This window comes from Anomaloglossus baeobatrachus, chromosome 1 (assembly GCF_048569485.1).
Source record: "Anomaloglossus baeobatrachus isolate aAnoBae1 chromosome 1, aAnoBae1.hap1, whole genome shotgun sequence".
Classification (NCBI taxonomy): domain Eukaryota; kingdom Metazoa; phylum Chordata; class Amphibia; order Anura; family Aromobatidae; genus Anomaloglossus; species Anomaloglossus baeobatrachus.
Window position 1 is genome coordinate 321,446,321 of NC_134353.1, and position 13,676 is coordinate 321,459,996.

Genomic DNA, 13,676 nt, shown 5'->3' on the forward strand with positions numbered 1-13,676 from the left:
TCAGAAGAATGCGCAGCCACGCCCTTAAATGGAAAGTTGGTGTGTCACAATGCAGCCAGGGAAAGAGAGACAGACAAAGACAGACTGACAGGGAAACACACAGACAGGGAAAGAAAGGGAAAGAGACAGACAGGGTAAAGCTGGTGTCACACTAAACGACAGCGACAACGACGTCGCTGTTACGTCACCATTTTCGGTGACGTAACAGCGACCTTGTAAGTCGCTGTTATGATCGCTGCTTAGCTGTCAAACACAGCAGAAGCAGCGATCATAAGGTCGCTGTGCTACATGTTCAGAGAGCAGGGAGCCGCGCTTAGCGCTGGCTCCTTGCTCTCCTGCAGCACACATCGGGTTAATTAACCCGATGTGTGCTGCAGCTACATGTCACAGTGCAGAGAGCAGGGAGCCGCGCGCACTGCTTAGCGCTGGCTCCTTGCTCTCTTTGCTACAGTATACATAGGGTTAATTACCCGATGCGTACTGCAGCCACATGTCACAGTGCAGGAGCCGGCGCTGGCAGCAAGAGCGGAGGCTGGTAACCAGCGTAAACATCGGGTAACCAGGGAAAGGTCTTCCCTTGGTTACCCGATGTTTACGCTGGTTACAGCTTACCGCAGCTGCCAGTGCCGGCCCCTGCTCGCTTCATTTCGTCGCTCTCTCGCTGTCACACACAGCGATGTGTGTGTCACAGCGGGAGAGTGACGACCAAAAAATGAAGCTGGACATTCAGCAACGACCGGCGACCTCACAGCAGGGGCCAGGTCGTTGCTGGATGTCACACACAGCGACAGCGACGGGACGTCGCTGCAACGTCACAGAAAATGGTGACGTAGCAGCGACGTCGTTGTCGTCGTCGTTATGTGTGACACCAGCTTAAGAGACAGACAGACAGACAGACAGACAAAGAGATAGACAGACAGACAAAGAGATAGAGAGAGAGACAAAGAGATATATACAGAGGGGGAGACAGACAGAGAATGGGAGAGAAACAGAGAGACAGTTACTATCTCGGGCGTTAATACATTCGATTTATACATTCTATCCCTGGAATGTTAATACATTCTATTTTGTTAACAACAGTTATTAACCCGGGCGAAGAAATTGAAGCAAATATAGTGAACATCTACACATGGACAACCCATCATACTAATGCCAGTCTTGATAAGTCTCCTATATAAAATGTATATTCTTTTTATTCCCGAGTAATGTTACAGGCTGGAAAACTTAAGATAATATTCTTTTTTCACAGATTTCAATAGACAGTATATTATCATCAACTTAGGCTATGTTCACACTAGAAAAATGATTTTTCTTAAGAAATTTCTTAAGAGTGCACCTGTGTTAAAAAAAAACGCACCAAAAACGCACCTGCGTTTTTGCCGCGTTTTCGGTGCGTTTTTACCGCTGGTTGCTCCCTGCGTTATTGTGCCAATTATCTATGGCAAAAAACGCAGTTAGCTGCAGAAAAGAAGTGACATGCTCATTCTTTTTCTTAAGAAAATCTACTGAAAGAATTTTCTTAAGAAAAAAACGCAGTGTGTGCACAGCTAATTTTTTTTGCCATAGGTTTTGCTGGGGAATGTCTGCAGAAAGGTTACAAGAATTTCTCAAGAAATTTCTGCAGCAAAAACGGACCCAAAACGCAGGTAAAAAACGCAGTGTGTGAACATAGCCTTAAAGTGCATAAACAGATCAAATACAGGGGACATAGGTTAGTTACAAGGCAATAGTGTGAAAATCTTCAGCTTTACAGCCTGCCGTGTTAGTATAGTACTGGCAGCATATGGCCATGTAGGTGGGTATAACATGCCACACAACTTTTTGCTAGGGTTACCCTTAACAGTGTTAAGACATGCCTTATGGAAAGCATTGATCAGACTGGAAAGCTGTTCAGCGATGGCTCTTTGTGAGCCGCCCTTTTAGAGAAGACATAAAATACTTTAAAAATCAATGCGGAGGAAAAAAAAAAAAACACAGGAGACTTCACAGGGGCAGCGTGATTGAGCAGAAGATAAAAAACAACCCAGACGCTGCCATTTCATCACATTTTTCTTATTACATAGAGACTTAGATACCCATAAATAAATGATCAATGGAAGCCAATAAGGCAGAGAAATACAATACAGAAATATGACGCAAAATGTGACTGCTTGCCTATAAAAAAAAAATAAAAAATTATTCTTTAATATAGAGATAAACAACATTATGACTCACCCACTCATGTAAGGAAGAAGGGAGGATAGCGTGACCCACTCACCCACAACCATTTACATAAACACTCAATAACCTTCTAAAAGGACAATGCTGAGCTCACTGACATGCCCGATGCGGAGACACTTCACTGCAGATGGCACGCATACAGCACCATCATCAGGGCGACAGCAGCTGGATCCACTCACAGCAAATAGTGAATTCTGGACTGCAGGCACAGCTCAGACCGGAGCAGGTAGATGACAGCGCTGTACTGGTCTATCACACCAGACAGTCTGATAGAAACAGTAGGGGAGCAAGGAGGTTTAGTGGAAAAAAGCAGACGGGAATGTTGGGAAACTGTATTTACCACAAAACTCACATTGTGTCACGTTTGGTGTTTGTGGTGGAAAGCATCTGGTGCATGTGCCGAGCCTGGCCACAGGTCCATTTACCAGAAAGAGACCAAAAAGAAATATGGGGCAGCCTAGGATATATTTAGTGCAAACTCAAGGATTGTGGGAGCACTTATGTACATACACACACACACACACACACACACACCGTATTTTTTGCTTTATAAGACGCACCTGATTATAAGATGCACCCCCAAATTTGGTGAAGGAAAAGAGAATTTTTTTTAATAAATGGGGTCAGTCTTATAATGGCAGTGTCCATCTAACAAATCATATAGGGTATATGTCCCTCATAGCCCACTTAATCTGGATATGGCCCCTTTATATTGAATATAGCCCCCTTGTGCTGCCCATGGCCCCCTGTGGCTGGCACACGGCCCCTATTGCTGCCCATGGCCCCCTGTGGCTGGCACACATCACCCTGTGTTAGATATGGCCCCCAGGCTGCTGATTTTAGTAAAATAAACTCTTTCCTTACCTTCTCCAGTGCTGTCCTCCCTCGTGTCTCCCTCCGTGCGGTTGAGCTCCTTCTGCACTCCCTGGTTCTCGGTGCCGGTCATGTGATCGGTACAGCAAAGTCACATCTCTGCGAGCATGATCACAGCGGCAGGAGGGAGACAGGGGAGACACACAGGAGGAGGTAAGTAAAGAGTTTTTTATTTTACTATGAGCAGCAGCATGGGGGCCATATGTAAAACAGGGGGGCATGTGTGATCAAAGGGGACCACAGGCAGATATAATATGCGCCGCTCCCCCAGCCCATCACCACGGTGCAGTTTCAGCACCACAGTGATTGACAGAGGCAGTGCATATTATATGAGCGGGAGCAGGAGATCTCCCGCTGTAGCCTTCCCCAGCTCACCAGCCCCCCCAGCACCGCTCCAGAGCTGCCCCCACCTCCCCTGGATCCTGCAGTATATAATCCGTATATTCGGATTATAAGACGCACTCCCTACTGCCCCTAAAATTTGGGGGAAAAAAGTGCGTCTTATAAAGCAAAAAATATGGTACACACACACACTCACCAAAAGTTTGGACACACCTTCTCACTCAGAGTTTTCTTTATTTTCATGACTCTGAAAATTGTAGATTCACATTGAAGGCATCAAAACTATAAAATTAACATATGTGGAATGAAATACCGTATTTTTCGCATTATAAGACACACTTTGTTCCCCCAAATAAATTAAATACTTAACAAAAAAGTGTGAAACAATTGAAAATATGTCTTCTATTCTAAGTTCTTCAAAGTAGCCACCTTTTGCTCAAGAGAATGCCAAGAGTGTGTAAAGCAGTAATCAAAGCAAAAAGGTGGCTACTTTGAAGAACCTAGAATATAAGACATATTTTCAGTTGTTTCACACTTTTTTTTGTTAAGTACTTCATTCCACATATGTTAATTCTTAGTTGGGATGTCTGCAATGTGAATCTGCAATTTTCAGAGCCATGAAAATAAAGAAAACTCTTTGAATGAGAAGGTGTGTCCAAACCTTTGGTATGTACTGTGTGTATAGTATAATATTATCTATATACACACACATTATAATATATATATATATATATCACACACACACACACACACACACACACACACAATATGTATACTGAGTCAGCCATGTATTTTGTATGCATCCCTGTGACGGAATGAAGACAAGGATTTAAGAGCAGCATCGGAATGACGGATATTTTTTCTTGTTTTGTTTTACTATGTATAGGCACTTTACATTGCATTGTGAATGTTGCTCTCCTAATCAAGGGACAGTGTCAAACTCAAACATGCTTACTTTTAACCCATTAAGATATGCTTAAATATTTAATGGGAATCTGTTTCGCTACCTCATCTGAAGGCAGCATAATGTAGAGACAGAGACCCTGATTCCAGCGATGTGCCACTTACTGGGCCATTTGTTGCCATTTTGATAAAAATCACTGTTTTCTCTGCTGCAGATCTAGCAGTTATACAGAGCTCAATAAGCTGGATGTGGACTACCTGGCAGCACGCCAAGTAGTCCTCTAATAGTAATCTACTGCGGATTAAACAGTGATTTTATCAAAACTACACTAGGCAGCCCAGTAAGTGACACTGCTGGAATCAGGATCTCTGCCCCTACGTTATGCTGCTCTCAGATTAGGTGGCAAAAACCTGGTGACAGAATCCATTTAAATACTTTGACATTTTAAGTTAGGACTGTGTGTATTCACCATTCAACACAGCAAACTATTACAGTGCAGTCAGCAGCGCAAGGGTATATTCACCAGTGACTGTGGGCCACAATGCTGAAATCAGATGAATGGTGCCAGTCCATCAGTTAGTTATACAGGGGTTTTATTCATTATTATTATTAAAAATATTATTATTTATGCTATACTTAGGGGCTATTAAAAAAGGGGAAGGTGGTAGGTGGCATTGTGCTTGTACATTGCTGTACTTTCCTCATGGTGGTCCAAGAAGAAGGAAGGAAGATCGTTCTTATAACCCAGTGCCAATGCTAGTCTGTATAAAGAAAAAAAAAAAAAGGTCAGCACATGATGGTGACACAAGTCACTTGGAAAGGTTAAAGAAGTTGTCCAGTTACCAAAACTGTTTTTTTTTTTTTGATAAATCTTGCTATTATGTGCCTCTAAACACATCTATCACGTTATTTTACCAATATTATCTTTTATCATGGTCTAGCATAACATCTTCATTTCTGGCTCCAGCTCTGATGGAGTTAATCTCTCTCTTAACTTCCTGGGTTCAGTTACTACAACTTCCATAATCCTTTGCAGTAACTAGCAATCTATCTCCCAACCCATTCTGACTGTTCCCTCCCCTCAGATCTCCACCACAACAGTTCCCTCCCCTCCTTCCTGTGTGCACTGCCTAATCATGGTAATAGAGCTTTTATCCTTTGGTCTTTCTGTGCTGCATGTCACTATCTGTCTCCACTATGGGACTTGTAGTGCAGGTGACCGGATGATACATGTCACTAACTGCCCCTCTCTGTGATTTCTGCTGCATAGTACCAACACTCTCACCTGCACTACAAGTCCCATAGTGGAGACAGTGACATGCTCTGCTCTGACACATAGTGTGCTGCATGTCACTGTCTCCACTGTGGGACTTGTTGTGCAGGTGAGAGTGTATACAGTTGGTAGTATGCAGCAGAAATCACAGAGTGGAGACAGTGACATGTATCATCCGGTCACCTGCACTACAAGTCCCAGAGTGGAGACAATTAGTGACATGCAGCACACTATGTGTCAGAGCAGAGCATGTCACTGTCTCCACTCTGGAACTTGTAGTGCAGGTGACAGAGTGGAGCAGATTGGTCCCATGCAGCTGTGCTGCTGGGGGGAGTATATGATCACACTGCCGACACCGCCCGTTCTCCTGACAGCTGAGCAGAGCGGGCGGGTGGACAGTGTGATCAGATACTTGCGTGACAGGGGGGATTTCAGTGGAGGAAACCCCCCCTGTACTCCAGACTGGAGCCCGTACCTGCCACAGCTGAATGCTGGTAAGCGCGCGCTCTGCCTTCACCGCTCCACAGTAAAGTTCTCCGGCTCCTCCCCTCAATGCTGGGCTGTGACGTGCGGTAGTCACCGCCCACAGCCCTGTCAGTCACTGTGAGTGGCGCCGGCATCCTGTGACGTACCCGTCTTGTTTGAGAGCCCGGAAATGCCGGGACGTCAGAGGATGCCGGCGGCCACAGCTCCAGGCGGTCATGTGACTGGCACTGAGCGTGCAGGATAGCGCCGCTCAGTGCCAGAAATGGAAATAGAAGCTATTGAAGAAGATGCAGACAATAATAAGTGAAAATCATTGGGGGGAAAAAAAAAATGGGTGGACCACCCCTTTAATGAATACGCAGCGTCACAGGATGATCTCACTCATCTCTCTGCTGCCATTGCGTCCAACGGGGGATTTTGGCTCAGTGCACAGGTGTGTCGCCCCAGGGATGCTGAGCCTCTTCAGGGACGCCCCGGGGTTTCTTCAATATGGCAACAGGTACTGTCAGTTTTGTATATGTGGCGTGACACCACTCACTGTTTGCGTTCAGGGGTATGGGTGACCGCCACTGCAGATTTTACGAGCGTCTGGAGCCGATGGGGTCTGCAGCCAGGTGATGTAGCCTCCCGTGAGTGAGGCAGGCCCCAGGGGCTCGGGTGAGCAAAGTAGCAGGTCCGGAATAACAGGCTCAGTCCAAAAGTCTTTTAACTGCTTTTTACTCACTTAGGTGGTGTTGTGGTGAGCTGACCCGGGCGATGCTATGATTAACCAGGTAAGAACCAGGGCTCCTTCGGACCAGTCTGAGGGTAACCTGTTAGCTCGCCTTCCTAGCACTTCTGTGTTCGGATAACCCCTGACTTGAAGTACCGTGGGGTCTATCCAGGGAGTCGCAACTGCGTTTTCTCCCCTGTGTTTGGCCCGTTTGCCGGCAGCGTGGACCAGGTGAGATGGCTTCAAGCTCTGTCTCATTATGGGTCCCTGCATTGCTGCTGATGCTCGGACTCTGTGGTTGGTGAGGTACTTGTAGTTCTCCTTACCGGCAGGATTAGCAGATAGTTAAAACTGGAGTCTGCTCTAGGGACCTGTCCCCGAACGTGCCTAGTCACCAGGAGCACCTCTTTACTATGACTACCAGGTGACCGTTCTCCCCCGCCAACTGTCACTACGCCGCGCAGGGTCTGACTAGTGGCCACGTGCGTATCCCCTAGCGACCGCCGTGCTCCACTACCAGACTGGCTCGCTCCACTCCTTTCCTGACAACCTCTGCACTTTAGCTCCCAGCCTCTCCACTCCACCCCTTGATAAGATTTGAAAGCTAGTCCCCTCTGGAGACTACCCAAGGGTCCCCTCTAAAGGTGTGGGAGACCTGATTGCTATGTGTGTGCGTACACACCTAGTTCTGGCCCTTAGGATTACCTGGAAGTACTGTCACAGCATGGGTGCAGTACTCAGTGGTGCCTGACCGGGTCAAGGGCGCCACATTTGACCTTGGAGTTTGGGTCATGCAAACTATGAAGCCGGGTGTACGCGTCCTGGCTACTAACTGAAGTAGTTCACATGACCTGAAATCCCCCAGACGCGATGGTGGCGGAGAGGTCAGATCATCCTGTGACGCTGCACATTCATTAACATGTTAGCACGCCCACAGGAGGCGACCGGCAAGGGAACTAACACCCAGGTGACTAGTCCCCTCGCTCATTACGGTAAAAGATCTTTAGAAATACTCTTTCTAAAGATCTCTTTATCTATGCTAGAGTATACAGGGACGGTTAGGCAGGGAATAGCAATATGTACCCAGATCTGCTCATGGTTCTGCTGGGTTCATATTACACCTGACAGGTTCCCTTTGAATAGGTGTTCCCACTTTTAGTCTTTAACCCTGATCGGGTAAAAAAATAAATAAATAAATAAATTTACAAACATGTAATCTATCTTCAACAAACAATACTGACTTGCATATAAAATTTCTAAATTCTTGTTGGGAGGGGGGTGGGGGGGGGAATGCCATTAAATCAGTACATCATTTTTCCACCTAACATTCAATGGAGTAATTCAATTTAATCATGAGCTTGTGTTGGTTTTGAATAATTATACTGAAACGAAAAGACTAAAGAGAACAGATATCAGTATTACTTCCAACAAACCACCATAAACACCTCCTCTCATCCAAAAAGACTCATGAGGCCTATAAAACATGCAAAGGAGAAAGCGAATAAAATATATTACTATGGCAGCATCTAATCAATAGTTGTATTCATTACATAAATGGAGGTCCTGACAAGGCACACTCAGAACTGCAGGCAACACATGACATGTGTGGTTTATACTTCAATCTTATTACAAAACCCCCCACATATACGGTACACACACACACACACACACACATATTACACACACATGCATAAATACATATATACAGTGCCTACAAGTAGTATTCAACCCCCTGCAGATTTAGCAGGTTTGATAAGATGCAAATAAGTTAGAGCCTGCAAACTTCAAACAAGAGCAGGATTTATTAACAGATGCATAAATCTTACAAACCAACAAGTTATGTTGCTCAGTTAAATTTTAATACATTTTCAACATAAAAGTGTGGGTCAATTATTATTCAACCCCTAGGTTTAATATTTTGTGGAATAACCCTTGTTTGCAATTACAGCTAATAATCGTCTTTTATAAGACCTGATCAGGCTGGCACAGGTCTCTGGAGTTATCTTGGCCCACTCCTCCATGCAGATCTTCTCCAAGTTATCTAGGTTCTTTGGGTGTCTCATGTGGACTTTAATCTTGAGCTCCTTCCACAAGTTTTCAATTGGGTTAAGGTCAGGAGACTGACTAGGCCACTGCAACACCTTGATTTTTTCCCTCTTAAACCAGGCCTTGGTTTTCTTGGCTGTGTGCTTTGGGTCGTTGTCTTGTTGGAAGATGAAATGACGACCCATCTTAAGATCCTTGATGGAGGAGCGGAGGTTCTTGGCCAAAATCTCCAGGTAGGCCGTGCTATCCATCTTCCCATGGATGCGGACCAGATGGCCAAGCCCCTTGGCTGAGAAACAGCCCCACAGCATGATGCTGCCACCACCATTGTTTGCAGGCTCTAACTTATTTGCATCTTATCAAACCTGCTAAATCTGCAGGGGGTTGAATACTACGTGTAGGCACTGTAATTGTACTATTCATCACGATGGCATACAAATATTACATATTCAGGACTCATTGAGAAGTCCATTTTTTCCCGTGTGCTCTGTTTTTCACAGATACAATATTATAGGAACAGGTTGTATGGGACTTTTTATATACAAGTCTTTTTTTGTGTGCTGTAGATCTAAAAATAACATAAGGCCAGCTTCATCAAGACGCGTTTCATATACAGAGGAACTTTGGTTTACGAGAACAATCCGTTTTGGGAGTGTGCTTGTTAACCAAGTTACTCGTCTAGCAAAGCAAGATTTCCCATAGAAAATCATTGGAATGCAGATGATTCGTTCCACAACTTGTTCAATGTCCCATCCTGGTCCCCTATTGTGCCAACACACACACACACACACACACACACACACACACACTTCTGTTCAGTCGCCAGCCTCCTGGTTCTTGTAGTCCGCCGGTACAGGATGTGTATCGGGTAACCATCGCGACCGATGCCAGTGCGCTGACGTCAAAGGCATGAGCCGCTTGCCTCAGGTTGGCCAGCGTACTGCCTTTGAGTAGCGGATAACAGCGGAAGTTCCTCCATCGTCGCATATTGTATCGGATACATATCCTGTACCGGCGGACTACAAGAACCAGGAGGCCGGCGAGGGAACGGAAGGTAAGGTGAGCATAATGTGTGTGTGTGCGCGCATGTTTGTGCAGACTTCAAGAGCGGGTCAGAGCGCGGTGAAAGTACGGAAATGGAAGTGTGTGCGATGTATTTGCTAGTACAGCAAAGCTTGCTCGTAAACTGAGTTACAAATTTACAGCAAGCTTTGCTCATATAGCGAAATACTCGCACACCAAGTTACTTGTAAACTGAGGTTCCACTGTACCATCCTTGAACTGTATGATGCTGTAACAGACGCTATAGACATTCAGATACATGCGCCTGTTTTCTAGAAGTGGGTGAAGCTGGGCTGGAGTGGCGAAAAACTAAATCTTCATTTTTTTTCCCTCTACAACAGCAAAACAGATGCCACAAAGATTGTAAAAATGGACAAAAGGCCAAAACTGATCAGAATCAGATCCAGCACACTGATGAAAAATGTACTGTTTTATGCACATACGCCAAAAAGAACAAAAACAAAAAAAACAACGTGGGAGTTAATGGTGTCAAAAGGTGTAGCCCAAATAATAATTCATACAAAAACCCACAAAACCTGCCGAGTGACTTTACTTGATACTATTCAGTTAATGGAATGTCTATCTGCCTGTAAAGTACATGGCATAAATGTATCATTCTCAGTACAATCCCAGACACTGAAATTATGGTTAACCAAACCCACTAACTTCATGGGATCGGCCAACAAGTTCACATCTTTGGTGCTTGACACCCCTGAGCTAGACTTACTTATCTTCACAGAGAACACATCAGCATTATGGCTGCCTTGAAAGGGCCACTTGTAATTATAAGGGATCATGCATATTTCCATGAAACACATTACGAGAATGGACAGCAATGCATAAACTGGCCAGTGGCTATAAAAGCTGTCCCTGTGTAGAAGGGCTGTACGACAGCTGTGCCTAGGGAGAAGGGTTAGGGTAGAAGGGCTATCCAAGCACTGTAGGGCTATGGGCGTTGTCCCTGAGGAGTAAATCCCACCACAATCTCCCACCTACCTACAGTATTATACACCTAAAAATATCCCATCACAGTGATCCTTGAGCTTTGCACCACAGGCGTTCCACCAGAATCGTACACCCCCTAAAATGCTCCACTCCAAATTGCACCACAGGCCTCATAGACCCTCAAGGTTCCATCATAGGCAGAGCAATGGCATTATCGACCCACAAAATACCAACACAGGCATCCCCAGCATTGTCTACCACCAAATACCCACCACAGGCGTCCCCCCACATTATAGCCCCCCAAATCTCCCTACAGGAAACTCCCCCCAGGATTATAGACCCTCCAAAAACCCACCACAGGCATACCCACAGCAGAATAGACCCCCCCAAATCTCAACACCGTTTCACCTGCAGCTTCTCATTGATGAAGTGATTGAAGAACGCGCGCTTCTGGCAGTAGCCGAAGCGCTGCACTCTAAGGCTATGTTCACACACTGCGTTTTTTACCTGCGTTTTGGGTCCGTTTTTGCTGCAGAAATTTCTTGAGAAATTCTTGTAACCTTTCTGCAGACATTCCCCAGCAAAACCTATGGCAAAAAAAAATTAGCTGTGCACACACTGCGTTTTTTTCTTAAGAAAATTCTTTCAGTAGATTTTCTTAAGAAAAAGAATGAGCATGTCACTTCTTTTCTGCAGCTAACTGCGTTTTTTGCCATAGATAATTGGCACAATAACGCAGGGAGCAACCAGCGGTAAAAACGCACCGAAAACGCACCAAAAACGCACCGAAAACGCAGGTGCGTTTTTGGTGCGTTTTTTCACACAGGTGCACTCTTAAGAAATTTCTTAAGAAAAATCATTTTTCTAGTGTGAACGCCACGTGCGCACGGCACCTGCACAATCTCCATAGATTATGCAGGGGACGCAGGACGCATGCAGTTACGCTGCGCTACAAAGCGAAGCGTAACTGCATGTAATTACGCAACGTGCGCACATAGCCTGGAGATCACACGTTACATCTCTCCTGAGTTCTAGCCACCCCGTTGAATGGCGCGCTGCGCTCCAGACCAAAATTGACACAGACAACACATGACAAATGACGTCACACCTATCAGGAGCCCATACATTCTAGCATATACAAGTGGACTATGCATGGCAGACTCTTTAGCACACGTGCACACACTGGCGAGAAAAAAAAAGAGGAAAAAAAGACTCACGGACTGTGCTTTTTTCCCTGCTGAACATAATGGATGGCAGAGAAAATCTCCTAGTTTTTAATAGCTACCCAAGCTGGTGGGCCACATAAAATGGTGGGGTGTGCCGAATTTGGCCCACGGGCCTGGAGTCTGACACCCATGGAGCTGTTCACAGGTAATAAAAGGACCGGTGGTGAATTAAGCAGAGCCTGACGTGACTGGCAGGTCCTTACATAAAAATAAAGATAAGGGAAATATATCATTGTGATTAAAGCTAAACATAAAAACTGTAAATCTGTTATACAATGAGACACAAAAGGACCACTTTACTTTAGCACCTAGATACCATGGACAGATGGCCAGTGTCGCCAATCAGCTGCTTATTTTACATACAGTGAATGCCCTGTGTACGAAAGGACCGCATGCAGCATTCTGGATCTGTCACCCTAATCCTGAAAGAAAATGTATAAAATATCTATCATGCAAAATGATAAATGTGGATCTTAAAAAAGCTGTCTACCCCAATACGGGTAGAGGTGGTCGGTTGGAGAACTAGAGTTGGAGTGGTGGATTCCGGGATAAGAATTTGTTTTAGGCCGCTTTCAGACGTCCGTGTTTCAGGTACGTGTGACATCTGTTTTTAAGGCCTGCGCCACACATCCGTGCCGCCGGCACGTGTTTGTCATTTTTTACACGTACCGGCGGCACGGAGACACTTTAACCAATGCTACCCTATTGTAGCAGGCACACACACGTAAAACCACACGGAAAGTGTGTCCGTGTGCGTTTGTACGTGTGTGCGTTTTTGAAAGCGCTGACATGTCCGTTTTTTCACCGGCAGCACGGGTGTCACACGGCCCGCACCCGCACCACACGGGTGTAGTGTGGATGCGGTCCCGTGTGACACGCGCCGGAGAAAACACACATGTCATTGAAAAAAAAACAAAACATTAACTCACCTTCTCCAGCCCTCCTGTCTCTGCCGCTGCTGCCTCTTGCTGCCGACCGCCGCTCATTATTCTCATTGAATATTCACTTCACTGCCTGGCAGCAGCAGCAGCGGGGAGACGGGAGGGCTGGAGACCGAGGATCAGCACCACGGACAGCAGCGCGGACATCAGGAAGGACCAGGTGAGTATAATAATTACCGGTTCTACGTGTGCTATCGCGGATAGCACACGTAGAACACACGTGTCACGCACGTACCAGAGACACGTACTTACCTGCACGCAACACGCAGGGAAAATACGTGTCTCTCGGCACGTGCGTGAAATTCACGTGAGTGTGGCAGAGGCCTCACACAAATGCCACACGTACCCATGTTATTCTATACTGTTACTCACACAGACCGTGTGACCCCTCATGGCCCCGAACGCACACAGAGACATGTAATTTTTTTTCTCTGGCAGCACGGGTGTCACACGGATCCGCACACTGATGTGATCCGTGTGATTCGTACCGGAGAAAACACGGGTCATTTAAATAAAAAGATTGTCTATATTCACCTGTATCCAGTGATGCTGTCTGCCGCTCCTGGCCCCCGCTCATTATACTCACTGAATATTCACTCCACTGAGGAGCTGGAAGCCGGAGCATCGCGGCGACAGCGCCAGAGAC

General features: G+C 45.8%; 1 protein-coding gene across 4 annotated transcripts in view; it reads right to left on the minus strand.

The window, feature by feature from the left end:
- Positions 1–13,676, minus strand: part of RUFY3 (RUN and FYVE domain containing 3) — a 143,658-nt gene that overhangs the window by 127,782 nt on the left and 2,200 nt on the right. Inside the window, exon 1 of one of the 4 annotated variants that reach the window (XM_075351620.1) lies at positions 2,215–2,234. The exons of the other annotated variants lie outside the window; for them this stretch is intronic. The gene's annotated coding sequence lies outside the window, so the exon portion shown is untranslated. Of the gene's footprint in view, positions 1–2,214; positions 2,235–13,676 lie in introns of those variants that run through there. 4 annotated transcript variants of the gene reach the window in all.